We start from the raw sequence: 16,828 nt of genomic DNA, 5'->3' as shown, positions 1-16,828 counted from the left end.
ACAATCTGATAGACATTTTTGTGCCATATCACCTGTATGGGTACATTCCCAAGATCACAGATTATAAGTGGCTGCTGCCCAGAGTTGCCAGATTTATCACAAATAAACAATAATCACCAGTTACACATGAATTTCAGATAAACAGATCACTTTTTAGTATAAGTATATCCCAAAGTATATTACATGAGACATACTTATATTGAAATATTATTCACATATTTTAGTATATTGAATTTTATCCTGGCAAACCCAATGTTGCCTGGTGGCTTGTGAAGCTGTGAGGACATTTCAGGTGAATCTTAGCAGAACAGCAGAGCCCTCTAAGCACCTTGAGTTGCCCTCAGACCCAAATCCAGTAATAATCTGATGCCAGATGGCACTAAATGTGACTAAGCAGACACCTCAACACAACATCCACAGTGTCCATGGAGACACGTCCAAAACTGTCTGCCTGCTTTCCTAAATTAATTTAGAATCATACAAACACAGAATTTTAGAACTGGAGAACTGCGTAGGTTCCTTTTTTTTTTTAAAGAAAAAATTATGTCATTTTTAAGCACAAAGAACTTTCCTACAACTAGTTATCAAGAGGGAGTGAGGAGAGTGATGTGAGCACCACATTTAACCACCAGGGAGCCTAGAAGATGCCAGTGCCTAGAAGATGCCAGGGAGCCTAGAAGATAAGATGCCAGGCCCCGAATCTATTTATTTCCCAATGTCAGCCACTTGTTAAGGGTTACATCCTGATAAATTCATTGTAAACAAGTCGAACACACTGGCTTAACACCGTACACTGAGATGGATCAACTGTTTCCCTTCGTGACAGTGTGGGGGGGAGGGTGCCAGGGGACTCCCGCCCACCGCCACTGGCCAGCATCATCAGAGAGGATCCTGCCACACCCTGTGAGCCTAGAGGAAAAATGTTAATTTTCAAATTAACATTTGAAATCAAAGTATGGCTTCTGTAGAAAGGATGCAGCATCATAAAGTCAAAAATCAAAGGTGGAGCCATTATAAGTCAGGGGCCATCTGCACAGACCCAGAGAGGTTAAGTATCTTGTCTGAGGTCACAAAGCAAGGCAGATGTGCACGGATATGCACGGCTAGTCCTGTTTCAGATGAGATGTTGGTTGCTCAAGCCCTAGAGTCAGGTGCGTAAAGGGTTATTAACACAGAGAAGTTCAAACCCAGGAGGATGTTACAAAGGCCTGACCCCAAATGATCTAAGTTTGGGGGCATAGGAATGAAGTGGGGAAGCAAGAGAAGGAAGACAAATGTTTTCAAGCTAGGAAGATGGAAAAGCACACTGCACATGCCTCAGATAGAAGTTTCAGTGTGTGCTCTAGAGCTGGAGGGAAGGGCAGGAAGGGCAGCTTCCCTACACCAGGAACTAGAGGGAGACATGGGCTTCATTCATTTCAACCACCTCATCTCACAGTATGGAACCAAACCAAGAAAGGGCAAACAACTTGCCCAAGACTACCCAGAGTCACCAAGGCTCCTTTCACCCAACTGCTTCCTTGGGCCTACAAGCCAGAAATGAAAGTCTAAATAAGTTTTGTTTTTTTTTTAAATTTTATTTTAAAAAAGGGGGCCTCCCTGGTGGTGCAAAGGGTTAAGATGCAGCACTATGAAGCTATCCGCAGCCACTGCAGCACGAGTTCGATCCCCAGCCAGGGAGGTGACCCACATGGCACAGCAGACCCCTCCTGTCTCACCTGCTGCTCCCCTCAGTAGTATTTCAGTCAGTCTGCCTGTTCTGCTCCCCACTCTGTCTCTTGTGAATCTTCTCACCCACCACACCTCTGGCCTGCACCCCAGCTCTTGTAGGCATAAATAAATAAATCTTATTTTAAAAAAAAGCAATTTGGACATATCAGGAAATCCTGGCCTTGAATCCTCTCTGAGAACTCTTTGGGAATCCACAAAGAGTTAAGAGAAGCATCTGCACACAAAAGAAGACAAGTCATAATTTTTTTTTCCCAAAGGGGGTAGATCCAGGAAACTAAACCATCAGACAGGATCCTGTCGAAGCTAAAAATCAATATTAGCAGATTTTTGTAAGCACTAGGCACTAACAAGCACTAAGTATATCATGTCAACTTGCTTTATATCCTGTTTTTGACAGAGAGCTTGGTGAGCAGGAAAAGTCTGGTCTGCTCAGTTGTCAAGATTTTGGCAGAGCATGTGATAGTTTCATACCTGGCGGGGAAGATGAGAAAATAAGAACTGGATGCAGGTCAAATGCAACCTTCCAACAATACCTTTGCCGGTCCCACCACACACCTGGAAACCCCACCCTCCACTCTCGGAGGACTGCACGCTGACTGCCAGCCCAGGAGACACCCTCCTGCACTTCATTACCTGGATACTGTGAGCTGAAGGTTCCTGAGCTCCTGCACATGGGCAACTGCCAATCCCGTGAATGAATTCATATTTCTATTATTCACTGACTATGTGTAGAGCATCTACAAAGTCAGGCTTTGTTCTAAGCACCCTGTGCCTTGCTTAACAAAACAGACATGGTCCCTGTCCTCAGGGAACTTAGAAACTAAAGCAATAATGATACAAATAATAACAGAAAATAATAAGGCAATGGACTGGATGTCCCAAGGGGAGGCATTAGGGAAGACTTCTCAGGAAATGACTTTTCAGCCCAGACTCAAAACAGGAAAAAGCAAATTTAAGGAAAAGAGAAGAGATCGTAGAGCCCCTGTGGCAGGAAGATGCAGGGCACCTTCAGAAAGAAGGCTGTGGGGGTGGAGGTAGGCGGAATGAGACCTGAAAGGCAAGGGGCCCATGTCCCCTCAGGGTTTGGGGGAAGGGGGCTGAAGCAAGGACCCATGGCTTTTTTTTCAAAGGCCACTCTGGCTGTATGTGCAGAATAAACTGGAGTAAGAACATGAAAACCAGTTAGGAAGCTCCAGCAGTCATCCTCGCCAGTTCCGAACCACAGACAAATTGGTAAGTGCACCGTTCTGAGGATTCAAGTTCATCACAATAACCCACAGTTCACTCATGCTTGGGTAACCATCTGCAAGAAGATCTTCACCACGCAGGCCCCAAAATTTCTCCAGGGCTTTGCCCTTGGTCTCCGTCCTTTCTAAGATCTTTATCTGAATGGGATGAGGCCAGAAGGGAAACCTGCAGAGCTGCCCAGCACAAAGCTTTGGGGGGTGTGGAGGTCTGGCCAGTATCAAGGACTTCTTTGAGTGGCTTCCTGGAGAAAGAGAAGGTTTGCAAAGGTGAAAACTAAATGGGCTCTGTTCACAAGGAACTCTCAGGCGAGTGGGGGAAGTCTGAGCATAACAAATATTTATTCAAGGCAGACTGAGATAAGGGTTATCTTTCCAGGTGCTATAAACAAATGATGCACATTGTTTGATACTTGTATGTATGATGGATATTGGCAAAAAGTTAATTCTGGCAGGGAAGGAAAGTTTTAAAAAACTGACTTCTGACCTTGGCTTGTCAGGCTGAATAACATTTTAAGGGGTGGAGGAGGGATGGGAGGAGTCAGAATTTTCTAAGAGCAGGTAAAACCTGAGTATGGCAGGAACAGAGAGGAGTGTACCTGCTGGGGCCCAGGGGCAAGGCAGTCCCATTCCACATTTTAAAACCTGGAGATTATCATTCATTTGTAGGCTACAGTGCCCTTCCACACGTATTGTCTCATTTAATCTCACAGGAGGTAAGGTCAGTAGGACCCATCTTGACTGACACCTAAGAACACTGACATTCATTCACCCAGTCACATGGGATGGAGCCAGAAGGCACACTCAAGGGTTCACACTCATTCATGAGCCTCTTCCACTCTTAACAAGGACACCTGTTCTTCCCCCATTCCTTATAATAGAAAGAAAAATAAAGACATCCATTTAGATTAAACAAATTTTTTCATAAGTACATGGTGATCACAAACACAGCACCTGCTCACAAATACTGTTCTTGGGTTATGGCAAGCTGCATTAAGATACAGTTGGAAATGATGGTAAATAATGGCCCTTCTGTGACCTTGAAGCCAGACAGCGCTCAGTCTGAAGCACTTCCACTCAGTAGCTGTGTGGCTATGGGCTGGGGATTACTTCACTCCTAAGTGAAGTCTCCCCATCTGGAAATTGGAGAAGTAAAAACCCACCCTATTAGGGTTGTTGGGACACTGAATGAGAAAGTGACGGTAATGAGGCTGGCTGGCAAGGAGCCTGGCACACTCTGTTAATGATGGCCTTTATTAACTCTCATCACAGCTCTCTGTCAAGGTTAGAACACATTTGAATACCACACTCAACTTCTGGTTCCACATTCTATGAGATAGTGAAAATTAAGGAAGTTTGGAAAGGGCTATCAGCAGGAACGGTTAGAAAGAACACTGGTCTTTCAAGTCTGGATACCTAAATGTCCGAGTTCTTGTCCCAGTTCAGTCACTGGCTCTGTGATCTCAGGCAAGTCACCACTTACCCATGACTCAGATCCTCTCTGTAAAGTGATGAGGGTTAAGATCTGAATTCTAAATGACTTCTAAAGTCCCATTCAGCTCCAAAAGGCCTTATGCTTTCTAAATCCTCTTATGCAGACCTTTTAAGGGAACTGGGTTTTCTAAAAGAAGAGATGACTAAGAAGCTCCATGATGTAGTTTTTTAAATGATGAAAGCAGTTTTATAAAAGAAGAGTTCACTTAGCGTTTTACAAGAAATAATTAGAAAAGTAGGATCAATAGGAGAAAGACTGAAAAGGAAGCAGATTTTGGCTCCGACTAAGGATAAAGGAACTTTCCAACAATAAGAATTATTCATTAATGGATACCAGACATATTCAAGATTGTGAGATCCTCAAGGGCAGAATGATATTGTACTCAACTTCATACTTCCAGCACCTCACTCAGTTAGTGGCACATAGGAAACTTAAGAATTGATGGATAGATGGGTAGATAGATGGGTGAACAGGTAGGTGGATGGATGGATGGATGGATGGATGGATGGGTGGATGGGTGAATGGGGATTAACAGATGGGTGGAAATGTAGGTAGAAGGGTGGGTGTGGGGTAATTGGATGGGGTGGATGGGTAGGTAAATGGATGTGTGGACAGTAGGTATGTAGATGGGCTGACTGAATGTGCGGATAGAAAGATAAAGGGGTAGATAGCAGTGGAATGGGTAGGTATAACGGTAGATAGGTGGGTGGTTTGATGGATGGGTAGATAGATGAGAAGGTATATGGGGTACCGAGAGATAAATGGATTGGTGGGCCAGTGGGTGGACAGGAGGGTAGATGGGTAGATGAGGGTAGGTGGGTAGGCAGATAGTTGGGTGAATGAGTGAGTGGATGGGGAATAGGTGGGTAGGTGAGTAGGTGGGTGGAGATGAAGGAGAAGGAAGGAAGGAGGGAGGGAGAGAGGAAGATAAGAGGATATAGTGAACTTCCCTTTGCTGGGTGTGTTCAGGCATCAGCTGGATGACCATCTGTAAGGGGTGTTGCAGAATGGATTTCTATCCGGTGTAGGAGGTTTCACTAAAGGTCTATGTGATATTTATTTCCTCACTTCTCTCCCCACTAACTCATCCTACATATATTTGTCAGAGTAATCTTCCTAAAGGACAGTTCTGTTGATGTCACCCTCCTACTCAAAAAATTCAATGGCTTCTCACTGCCTATTCTATTAAGTCCACAATCCTGATATTTGAGGGTTTCCTTCCTGGATCTGCGTTCAGGACTTTTATTCATTTTTCAAAATCCCACTTGGATATATCCTCCATCTAGAAGATCAACCCTCATCCCCTTCTCCCCACTTTATCTGATCTGTGTCAATTGTTGTGCATCTTTGCACACAACTAGAATGTATTTGGTGACAGTCTTCTATGACTGTGAAGTTCCAGAATGAGGAAGGAATCTTTACCTCTGTATCTCCAAAAAGTACCAGAGTTATCTTTGTGGTAACTCTGCAGTAGTTATTCAACTATAACAACAGGAATTATCATAATTCCTGAATCATTTTTGAATTATTTCTCATAAGTCAGGCATTCTGTTAAATTCCTTAAATGCATTATGTGTATGGATCTTTATAACAACCCTACTCTCCCTCTTAAATAAACAAGTGGAGGCTTAAGGGAAGATCAATAATTTGCACAAGACACAAAGCCACCAGATGATATTAGAAGCTGGGTTCAGACCTGGTACTGTCTGTCTTTAAGTGCTGCGTATAACCCGCTTCACAGGTGCCTTCCATGCAGCGAGTCCATCCACGCCACCAAAACATCATTCACACATTCAATAAGCATTTACTGAACCAATGGGGCCAGATTCTATAAGTGGGGTTTCGCTCTCCAGAAACTTAGCATTTAATGTATTAAACAGACAAATCGACATCGATGCCACTGTGAGAGAATATTATTGGAGAAGTATGCTCAAGAAGAAAACCATTTCAACCCAACTGGAGAGACAGGAAATATTCATTACAGCAAGGTTCAAGTGTAGTGGTTGAGACAATCATGCCTCCCTCTCAGCTGTGTGCACAAAGGTAACTTACTTTACCCTTTTGCATCTGAGTTCCCTCATCTGTAAAATGGGATTCATAGTATCTTACCTCATAGGGTTGTAGTGATTAAGACACTAAATCTAAGGAAGGCACTAAAATGCTGCCGGGTCTATAGTGTTATATGAAATTCACTTATTAAGTAACTTGCCCCAAGAATATAGAAAATAAATGACTGATTCCAGTATCCATATCCATTTCTCACAACTTCCCTCAGGAACCCCCAAGACAAGGTGATGTGTGGGCTGATTTTGAAAGGCAAGTGAAGCAATGGGGAGGAGGTGGAGGGATATGACTGGCAGTGTGCACAGCCAATATTGCACATTGCCCTACCGCTGCACTATTGCTCTTTCTTTTCTCTGCCTGATACTCCTTTCACAGCAATTTTTACCCATTGAAATCACACCATAAAGCAGCAGCCATCCCCTTAGATTCTCCCATGTATTTGTCCCTGGCCTCCCTTCTATTCCTTCTTGACTAACAGCTCTCCAGTTCAAGTTAGCTTTGTGCATACAGTTGGCATTTACACATACTCATCCACACGAGGATGGACACACATGCCTACATAGGTACACATATGCCCGTTGCTCATGCAGGTACTTTATAAAGCACTGCAAGGATCCTCAGCTCAAGTTCAAGGGTATTTGTTATACTAATTACTGTTCTAATGTTGGTGAAATTGAAACCATCCCCAAACTGTAGACAGCACCACTGTCAGTATTTCCTACTCATTCTAACTCATCTTGAACTTCTCACTAATGGGGGAAGTAAGCTGATTTATTATTTAAGCCTGCAACTCCATCTAAGTAGTTCAAAAATGGAAAAAGAAAACTTGAGACAAAGAAACCTTTGCCCTCCCAAATAGGTATTTATCAGAAACTGTCACATTTGCTTTCTTGTTTTCCTTGCAATCTGGGATGGAAGAGAGTGGGAAGGAATTTTATATTAAAAATAACCAGAAACATAATTAAAAATTTCCAAAGGTTGGCCTATGTCAACGATTGTTTTATTTTGAAGCCTGAAGGAATTCTGTTTCTCTTATAGCCAACTTTTGATCAAACACCTCAGAAATGCAATGAAATCAAAATACAATAGCAGGCTAAGGGAATAATGCAGAGAAAATATAGCCCCAGACGAGTGAAACTGAAGTTAATGGATAAAAATGAACAAATATTAATTTCATCTTATTTCTTTCTTTCAGCCCAATTATCTAAGGGGTAGGCAGATGTGTGGTCACAAAGCAGGCAAAGTGAAAGTAAGGAAGTAAAAAATCAAGATAATCCAAAAAAATTGGTAATTGCCCTTCTCTAAATAAAAGCCATAGCCTCTGAGCACTAATTAATCTTTGTCATAGGTCTCCTTATTTTTTTTTAAAAAATCATGAACTTGGGCCTCCCCGGTGGCGCAGCGGTTGAGCGCTGGGTTGCGAAGCTCCCCGCGGCCTCTACGGCGCCGGTTCGATCCCCGGCTGCTCCCCGGCCACCGGAGGAGGGTCCCACATGGCGCACAGACCTCTCCTGCCGCCCGCTGCTCCCCTCAGCAGTGTACTTCGGTCCTTCTGCCTGCTCTGCTCCCCGCTCTGGCTCTGGTGAATTCTCTCACCCTCCCGCGCTTCTGACTGTACCCAGTGCATGTATAAACAAAAAACAAACAAACAAACAAATAAATAAAACATGCCTCTATAAAAAAAAAAAAATCATGAACTTAAAACTACTTACAAAACTAGAGTTAAAGAGGGATTAATTTTTTTTTTTACTTTGGGGGGGATTTGGGGCATCAACTTATTTTTAACAAATTCAGGTTAAGTAACAGGGAAGATAAAAGTACATTTTGATGCCAAATAGAACATTTGGGGGGATATCCCTAAAGTAGAGGATATGGAACAATGACCATAATTAAATATGAGAGAGCTAACAAGAAGGCAAGCCTATTAAAATAAGTTATTTTTCCTACCAACAATATTAAAGTATGTATCTTAACGATGCTATCTTTCTTTAGGTAAAGATGATAGATTATCACAAACCACCCTGTTTAACAACAATGAAGTATTTTGGTTCACAAACTGCTGACAATAAGCTGCACAGCTAACCAGACTGTGAGATTTTAAGTCTAATAAAATGTCACAGCCAAACTAATGCAATCTCATCTTTTATTTGAAGTATCCATCTACAAATCCAGAACTATATGGAAAAACACCCCAAAAGTAATTTTAGGCTAGAAAAAAATGCCTCAAATTTCATCTCCCAAAGGCATACCACTATTAAAACAAACGGAATTGGCATTTTTTTTTCCTTCTCATGCAGCCTAAATCTTGGTTCATAGAGAGTAACAGGCTATTTTCAAGATTTCCCTAAAGATTTCCTTCACTCTTGGATCTATGATGCCCTAGGTCGTAGAGCAAGGGACTTGGGATTTGAATTCTGATTCCAAATTCTATTCTAACATGAAGGGGTTAAAGGTGGCTCCCAAGATCAGTGTTCTCCAACTCTACTGTTCTCCAAGCTGCAGCCAGAGTGATCCTATTCAGTGAAGTCAGATCACATCATTCTTTTCTGCTCAGAACTCTCCCTTTGCTTCTCAGCATAAAAATCATAGCTGTACAAAATGGCCCCCTGGCACCCACATTTCTGGTCCCTGTGCCCTCACCTGTTCTTCCCTTCACTCATCCCCTGCGGCCACATTGGCCTCTTTCTACACTGGCCGCCCCCATCTGGAATGCTTTTCCCCAAAATATCTGCATGGCTAATTCATCACCTTCAAGTCTCAGAATATTTCCCTTCCAATGAGATTCACTCTAAATTACCTGTCATTTATGCTGAAGTGTTTTGGTTTCATTTGTATGTATGTTATAGATACATTTTTTCTCTTTCTCCCATGGTACTTAACACTTTCCAACAAATAACACAATGGACACACTGATCTTTCTGTTCACTATTCCCTCAGCTAGAGTGCATGCTCAGTGAAGGCAGGGATTTTCCTATGTTGTCCACTCACTGATGTATCTCATATGTATGGTGTGTAGCAGGGGTTCGAAAAAATACTTGCAAGATGAATGAATATGATCTTTTACTAGTCTAACAGCTGTGAGCCCATAAAGTATATAGTACTTCTGCTTGGTAAACCATTAACTGGTATTTGCCCATAGAAACTAACCCAAGAAACTGAGTTACTAATTGGCTAATTGTTACCATTTATTGAGAATTTACTCTGTACCAGATACCATGTTTTACACGTTTTGTCATTTAATCTTCACCAAAGCCTGTTAAAAAGATATCATAATCCTCCCAAATGTCTTAAGGAACCTAAAGAAATTTAAGCTTAGAGAGTTGTTAAAAGCCAAGACCACACTGTGATGAATGCTGGGCTTTCTGCAGATCCAGAGGTTTCAGATGACCCCCCCGCACACCACACTATCTCCTTCATTATAAATCCAATGGATCTCTCCAACAACCTCAGAAAACAGAAAGGCCCCACAGACATGTCATGAAAAGACTCCAGGTACATTGTCCTAATCACACAGAGAAAATGTGGACTAAAAATAATGCAATACAATTTTGTGAAAGAAGCTATACTGTTATAATAAAATGTGTGGTCATCCTTATGACATCGTTCTGATACTAACCAAACCAAACCAACAGAGCAGGAAAGCACAGGTGTGACCTACTGAACTCAGCACAAGTCACCCTCAGGACCCATGCGACCAGGATCATCCTTGGCCCCTCCACTGAGCCAGGGAGACAAGCCTAATGCCACCCAACCTTATGTATTTCCTGCAAATTTTGAGTCTAAATGAGAATAGCCTACCTATAAATTAGTGCATTTAAGAAGACAGGCACTGGGCCTCCCTGGTGGTGCAGTGGGTTGAGCGCAGCGCTGTAAAGCTGTCCACAGCCTCTGCAGCGCCAGTTCAATTCCCGGACGGTGAGAATCCCACATGGCACAGAAGACCACTCCTGTCTCACCCACTGCTCCCCTCAGCAGTGTATTTCGGTCCTTCTGCCTGTTCTGCTCCCCAATCTGTCTCTCTGGTAAATCCTCTCACCCTCCCGTGCCTCTGGCCTATACCCCAGCTCTTGTATAAAAATAAATAAATCTTTTTAAAAAAAAAAAAAAAAGACAATTCCCCAGCCCAACAGAGGAGAACCTATGTCGACTCACATGCTGAGCCCAGCAGTTCCCAGACAGGGCCAGGTAATTCTCTCAGAGGCCCTCGTGTCTGAATGATCTTAGTAGGGGACCAAAATTTAGTTGCCACAAAACCACAAAGGAGGTAGGGTCCATGACCAGAAACTTCCAGAGGGGTCAGCTTCTTTTTAGGCAGCAGGGAAATCAGTTGAAACCAGTCACCCACTGGTATGGCTTAAAACAGGCTATTTGGTCACGCAAGGCTGGGGATGCCTTAGTCACCTTCACCAACTCCAGAAGCACAGACACGGGAGGAAAGAGGAAGAGGCCCAGGGTCCTACTGAGTCCCACACAGAGCAGATGACACTTTGTACCCAGACCTGGTTTATTCCAATACAGTTCACTAGATCTCATCAAATTCGCCCCATGGTTTCTCAGCCAGGCACTACATAGGGAAACATTTGCTTTCACCTTTAAGCAAGGGGAGGTAACCACCTCATAGACCAGGGACAGAGGTAGACGGAATCTGAACATGTTGATTGAACTTGTCTCATTCAGATAGAACGTCTGAAACATCAAAGCATTACATGGGTAGTGCGAGTTTTTCTTTTACTTAATAATTCTCAATTGAATTCAAATATCTAAAATTAGATTAACATAAACGCTAAGAATTCGTGATCACTGTTAAAAACTCCAAATTTTAAATCCCTGCTTAAATTGCTTTAATCAAGATAGCAATCCTAAAGCCTGTTATTTGCAGAAAATTTTACTGTTAGTAATACAAAATAAACAGGTCATCCCTGAGGGAAGAAATTGTAATTAAGAGTCTTCACAAGTGTTCTGTAACCACTGGGAGCTACCCTGACACATGGATGTCTTTGGGGGAGGGGTGTACTTGAGCTCTAACTGTACTTGGAAAAATAGCATTGTCGCTATGGAAGCAGCTCTAAATTTTGACTGTTTTCCCTTCTGCAAGAAAAGGCCATATTCTTTATATGTGGCTTTCCTTTTCACTGGAAATGACTTGGACAATAATCCACCTCGCCTATAGCATGCCCTGCCTTACACAGTGGCCACTCTGACTCTCCCACGGCTCAAGTCTATTCTTGAAGCTGCGCCCTACAAAGGAAGGTGGAATATAAATCACCTGGAATACCAGCATTCCCTACAAAAAGAAAAAGGTGACTTTCATGAATTCACTCATGGCCCATGAAGGGCCCTTGTCGCTGGTTAAACTGGTCTAATTTCAATGGCACGCTCCCCAGGCCCTTCATTGGTAACCTGCCAATCAACATTGACTAAGTGTAACCAAATTTGGTTTGAAGACAAATGTTTCAGAAATTTTTCATTAAGGGTACTGATGTTTTAGAGTGGTCACCTTCAGAAAGTAGCACTTCTTGCAGTAACATGATGAAGAGGGTTGTTCCAATACGTTTTAAACTCCTTTCTGAATGGCCTTCAGAATCTGTCCCATTTCAACAATTCAGTGATAGTAAGTTGTCATTCTCTGAAGGTGTATTTGATTCTGGGAAGCAACCAGCAGGGATTGAGAGCCATGCTTGCCAACTAAGGTGGGTAGTCATGTTGAGTAACACTGTTTTTCATAAAAATGAGGTGTGAGCAATAGGGTCATCAAACTGGTTTTCTTATGAGGAACTGTAGGGGCAGGACAGGCCACAGTGCAGGTGTAAAGGCAGGACTGGACACAGTGCAGGTTTTCTGATCCCATGCAGACCGGGTAAAGGAGGAGTCAGAGTCCTCAGTGGTTTTGCAGGTTTTTTATTGAGGTTCAGCGGGTACATGGCAGGCAGGGGTGCTGGGGGGCTGGCAGTCCTCCCAGCCCTCAGCAAATCTTCACTCTATCTGGGCTCTCTGGCGTTCTCTGCTTCTGCTTTGGGCTTCTTCTCTTTCGGCTTCTACTGCTGCTTCTGCTGGCGTCCCCATGACGCCGCCCTTAAAAGCACAGTCTTAGCCTAGGTGAATCCCATCTACATCTGCCCACACCCTACTCCAGGTGCCCGCCATCAGGCATGCATTCAGGACCTCAAGGAACCCTCATCTATCCTAATGGCGGGAGGGCAGAAAAGCCTGATATTTTTCCTTACCCTACAGCAGGTTTTCTAAGATCCAGCAGACCAGGTAAAGGAAGAGTCAGAGTCCTCAGTGGTTTTTGCAGGTATTTTATTGGGGTTCACCAGGCATATGGCAGGCAGGAGTGCTGGGGGGCCGGGAGGCTGGTAGTCCTCCCAGCCCCCAGCAAATCCTCACTCTATCTGGGCTCTCTGGCGTTCTCTGCTTCTGCTTCTTCCTCTCTGCTTCTCTCTCGGCTTCTCTTTCGGCTTCTGCTGCAGCTGGCATCCCCGTGACACCGCCCTTAAAAAGCACAGTCTTAGCCCAGGTGAATCTCATCTACCTATGCCCACACCCTACTCCAGGTGCCCGCCATCAGGCATGCATTCAGGACCGCAAGGATCCATCATCTATCCTGATGGCGGGAGGGCAGAAAAGCCTGACATTTTTCCTTACCCTACAGGAACATAACCTAATTAGGAAGGCGAAAGTCAAAAAATGCTCAGCGTTTGCTAATAAATATTCTTGTCCTTCATTTGCTTTTAAGCAACGGCAAGAATGCTGGAATCACCAAAACTACTTGAACACATACGTGTGTGTGTAATTTAATTAATGGTTTCTGTCAACCTCCCAATCTAACATTTTGATTAATTTTCACAAAACTATATTCTTGCCCAGTTGTCATTCTCATAAATTAAAATAATTCACTACCATGAAAAAATGCATTAAAACATTTGATTCCTGGGCCTCCGTAGTGGCGCAGGCGGTTGAGCACCGCACTGTGAATCTGTCCGCAGCCTTTGCAGCACAGGTTCGATCCCGGCTGGCCAGTGAGAATCCCACACAGTGAAGCAGACCTCTCCTGTCTCGCCCGCAGCTCCCCTCAGCAGTGTATTTCTTCAGCCTGCCTGTTCTGTTCCCCGCTCTATCTCTGGTGAATCCGCTCACCCTCCTGCGCATCTGGCCTGTACCCTGGTTCTTGTATAAAAATAAACAAATAATTTTTTTTTATTTTTTTTAAACTTTTTTTTTTAATAGAGGCATGTTTTATTTATTTGTTTGTTTGTTTGTTTGTTTTGTTTATACATGCACTGGGTACAGTCAGAAGCGTGGGAGGGTGAGAGAATTCACCAGAGCCAGAGCGGGGAGCAGAGCAGGCAGAAGGACTGAAGTACACTGCTGAGGGGAGCAGCAGGCGGCAGAGAGGTCTGCGCGCCATGTGGGACCCTCCTACAGTGGCCGGGGAGCAGCCGGGGATCGAACCGGCGCCGCAGAGGCCGCGGGCAGCTTCGCAACCCAGCGCTCAACCGCTGCACCACTGGGGAGGCCCAAATAAATAAATTTTTTAAAAAATTTGATTCCTTCAAGGGACAAATAACTGATTGAAAAGAAAGTCTTGCTTATCATTTCAGAATTGAAATGGCTTTAGAGAGCATTCATCCCAAAGATATTTCGTGAAAAAATACTTAGCAAAGAAAGAAGGATGTGCAGCTTGCTAGGAGTAAGCATCTTTTCAATAAATCATCTCTTTAAGAAGAAAATCTGCTGCTGTGGAATGATGTAGCTAATCACTGGCAATATTTTTGGCCCAGGGCTATTAATTCTATGATACCCAAGTTATTGTCAATAAATGAAAGCAGGTTTCCTACTACATACCTAAGGAGAAGACTTAGGATTTTCTTCCTGCTTCCTAATACTACTTAGAAAAAGTTTGCCTGAAATGGCAGGATCAACCCCTCTATCTTGGGGAAGTTTGGAAGACACCATTAGTATTAAAACCCTTCCCCAGTAAAGTCACCTCCCTGATCTATCAGTGCTACAGGAAAATGATGAATGTCAGGTCCACTGTCACTGTCCAATGTCAGGTCCACAGTCCCAGTGATTCCCAGCAATGGAGTACTGCTGTAATAAACTCCTAAAAGTGTAGACAGTGAATTTCTCATTTTAATTATCTTTGCTCCATGAGCCCTCTGATATTTTCTCTTCCCTTCATTTAAATTTTTTAAAGCCTTTCAAAATCTACTAAATTTATTGCAGAACTCATCAATGGTTCATCTCCCACAATTTGGAAAACATTGGCCTACACCAGTATTTTTGACAGTGTGGTCCACTGGCCACTTCCATCAGACAGAACACATGTAAAAAGTAAATTCCTGGGCTCCTTCCCTAGACCTACTTTGACAGATAACCTGCTAGTAAAGTCCAAGAACTGTTGTTTCCAGAAGATTCCTGGGCGAATTTAATGTGCACCAAAGTTTGAAAACTCATCTAGATATTTATCCAGTAATGAATTAAGGATAACAGATCCAAAGAGGTGAGATGATTTTTCAAGGTCACAAGGCTTGTTAGTAGCAAAACCAGCAGTGGGAGTCCTTGTCTCCTCATTCCTGCATAGTGTTCTTTATATACCCCAAGAATGCCCACTGGTACACATCTCTTCCAGAAACATGAAGAAGAGGGCTGTTCACATACATTTGAAACTCTCTGAATTGCCTTCAGAATCTGTCTCATTTCAAAAGTTCAATGACAGTAAATTGTCACTGAATATTCTCACCATTTTACTTACTGATAATATTCATTTCTATCTCTCCAGTGCCCAGAACAGTGACATATCTGGGCGGGAATTAGGAATAGAAATTTACATCCTATCATTTTGAAAATTAAAATTTCAAGAAGACAGGAGTCCTGACTCAATATGTGGCCAATCCAACACCTAGCACTTGTGACCTGAAACAAATTGCCTCAAAGGTTGAAAAATGAAATGAGGGTAAAAATGCTTTGCTTTCCCTCCATGCAGGTAAGAAAGAAAGCATCGTATAAATGGTGGCCAAAAGAACCAATAAACTAATGGGAAGCATCAGTTATAGTTCCTAAATCATAAACAATCAAATCAAAAAACAAATAGTTTTTTCAGATTTTAGCAAAGGAACAATAACAACAAAAAGCAAATCAATCTAGAACACCAAATGAAGTGAATCAAACAGAGCATGGATTGCAACATTCAATAAGGAAATATATCATCTCAAATAATTGGGAATTAATATGCAGGAAGAGCTCCATACAAATACATATTGCACAAATATTGAGTGCATTTATTAACTTCTAGGTCCAATGTTAGGCTGTAGAGAAGTTCTTAAGTCACTTATTCTGTCCCCCAAAATCTCTTGTATGTATATCCACTTGAGGTTATTGTTAATAATCACACAAGCAGGTACACAATGGCCAACAGGAGGAAAGCAACAGCAATGTGCACATAAGGCCTTTTTTTACCCCCAGTAAAACAGGTCCCACTTGAGGCAGAGGGACCTGCCTCTGACCCTGTTCCCTGACTCTGAGACTCCTCTTTTTCTATTTCCTTTGACTTCTCTGGCAGTATATAGGTGAGAAAAAAGACTTGAAGACATGGTACCACTTGCATACTCCCAGGTCCTATTTTCAAGGACAGAATGATTTCTTTACAAGGTTGAAGGTGTAAGAGCAAAGCTGACACCCTCTCACTTCTTGTCTCACCCCCTTCCAAGATTCCCTGTAGCGTTCTCTGTAAACTAGCGGTCGGGGAGACAGTCAGCCACATCCAGACTCAATGCCTTGGGTTATAGCGTATCTTCCTCTGACAACTCGGGTTCAACACTGCTACTTCAGGAATTTACTGCCATGTTCTTTGGCTATTGAAAACAGGAGAGAAAGATTCCAGAATTTAAATACACTTATGAACCTTAAAAAATCAACTTTGGAATCATTAAGATGTGAAAACAAAATATGTATCCTGATCCAAAGTAACTACTCACTCTCAGGTCATCATTAATACTGTGAGATTTCATTCAAGTAAATTCAAGAACTGACCACAAACACGCTGCAGACTTTAATCTGGATGTGAGGATATCCTTTCCCCTAGATGACAAATATTAGTTTCAAGAATTTCTCCCACATACACTTTGTCATATAAGTAGATGTACATTACAAGCGCACAGACATACATCACAACATGCAAGAATCAGCTCAAATCACTCCTTCCCTTTAAGAATTCAAAACACGGTCCATGGCAGGCACTGCAGGGTCACCCCGGGAACATCAGTCCACAAAGAGATAACAGGAAGAACAGCAG

At 42.8% G+C, this 16,828-nt stretch overlaps 1 protein-coding gene and 1 long non-coding RNA gene across 2 annotated transcripts in view; one reads left to right on the top strand and one right to left on the bottom strand.

The window, feature by feature from the left end:
• CUNH1orf21 (chromosome unknown C1orf21 homolog) overlaps positions 1 to 16,828 on the bottom strand; it is a 228,084-nt gene that overhangs the window by 187,132 nt on the left and 24,124 nt on the right. The gene's annotated exons all lie outside the window — the stretch shown is intronic.
• LOC129145496 (uncharacterized) lies at positions 1,130 to 7,854 on the top strand. Its single transcript, XR_008551128.1, has 4 exons — positions 1,130 to 1,151; positions 2,862 to 2,964; positions 6,351 to 6,513; positions 7,730 to 7,854. It is a non-coding gene; the product is annotated as an uncharacterized LOC129145496 (long non-coding RNA).

The sequence above is a fragment of the Talpa occidentalis genome, unplaced genomic scaffold, assembly GCF_014898055.3.
Source record: "Talpa occidentalis isolate TD23 unplaced genomic scaffold, MPIMG_talOcc4v2.1 talOcc4.12, whole genome shotgun sequence".
Taxonomy (NCBI): domain Eukaryota; kingdom Metazoa; phylum Chordata; class Mammalia; order Eulipotyphla; family Talpidae; genus Talpa; species Talpa occidentalis.
This window is presented reverse-complemented; position numbering and strand designations above follow the sequence as displayed.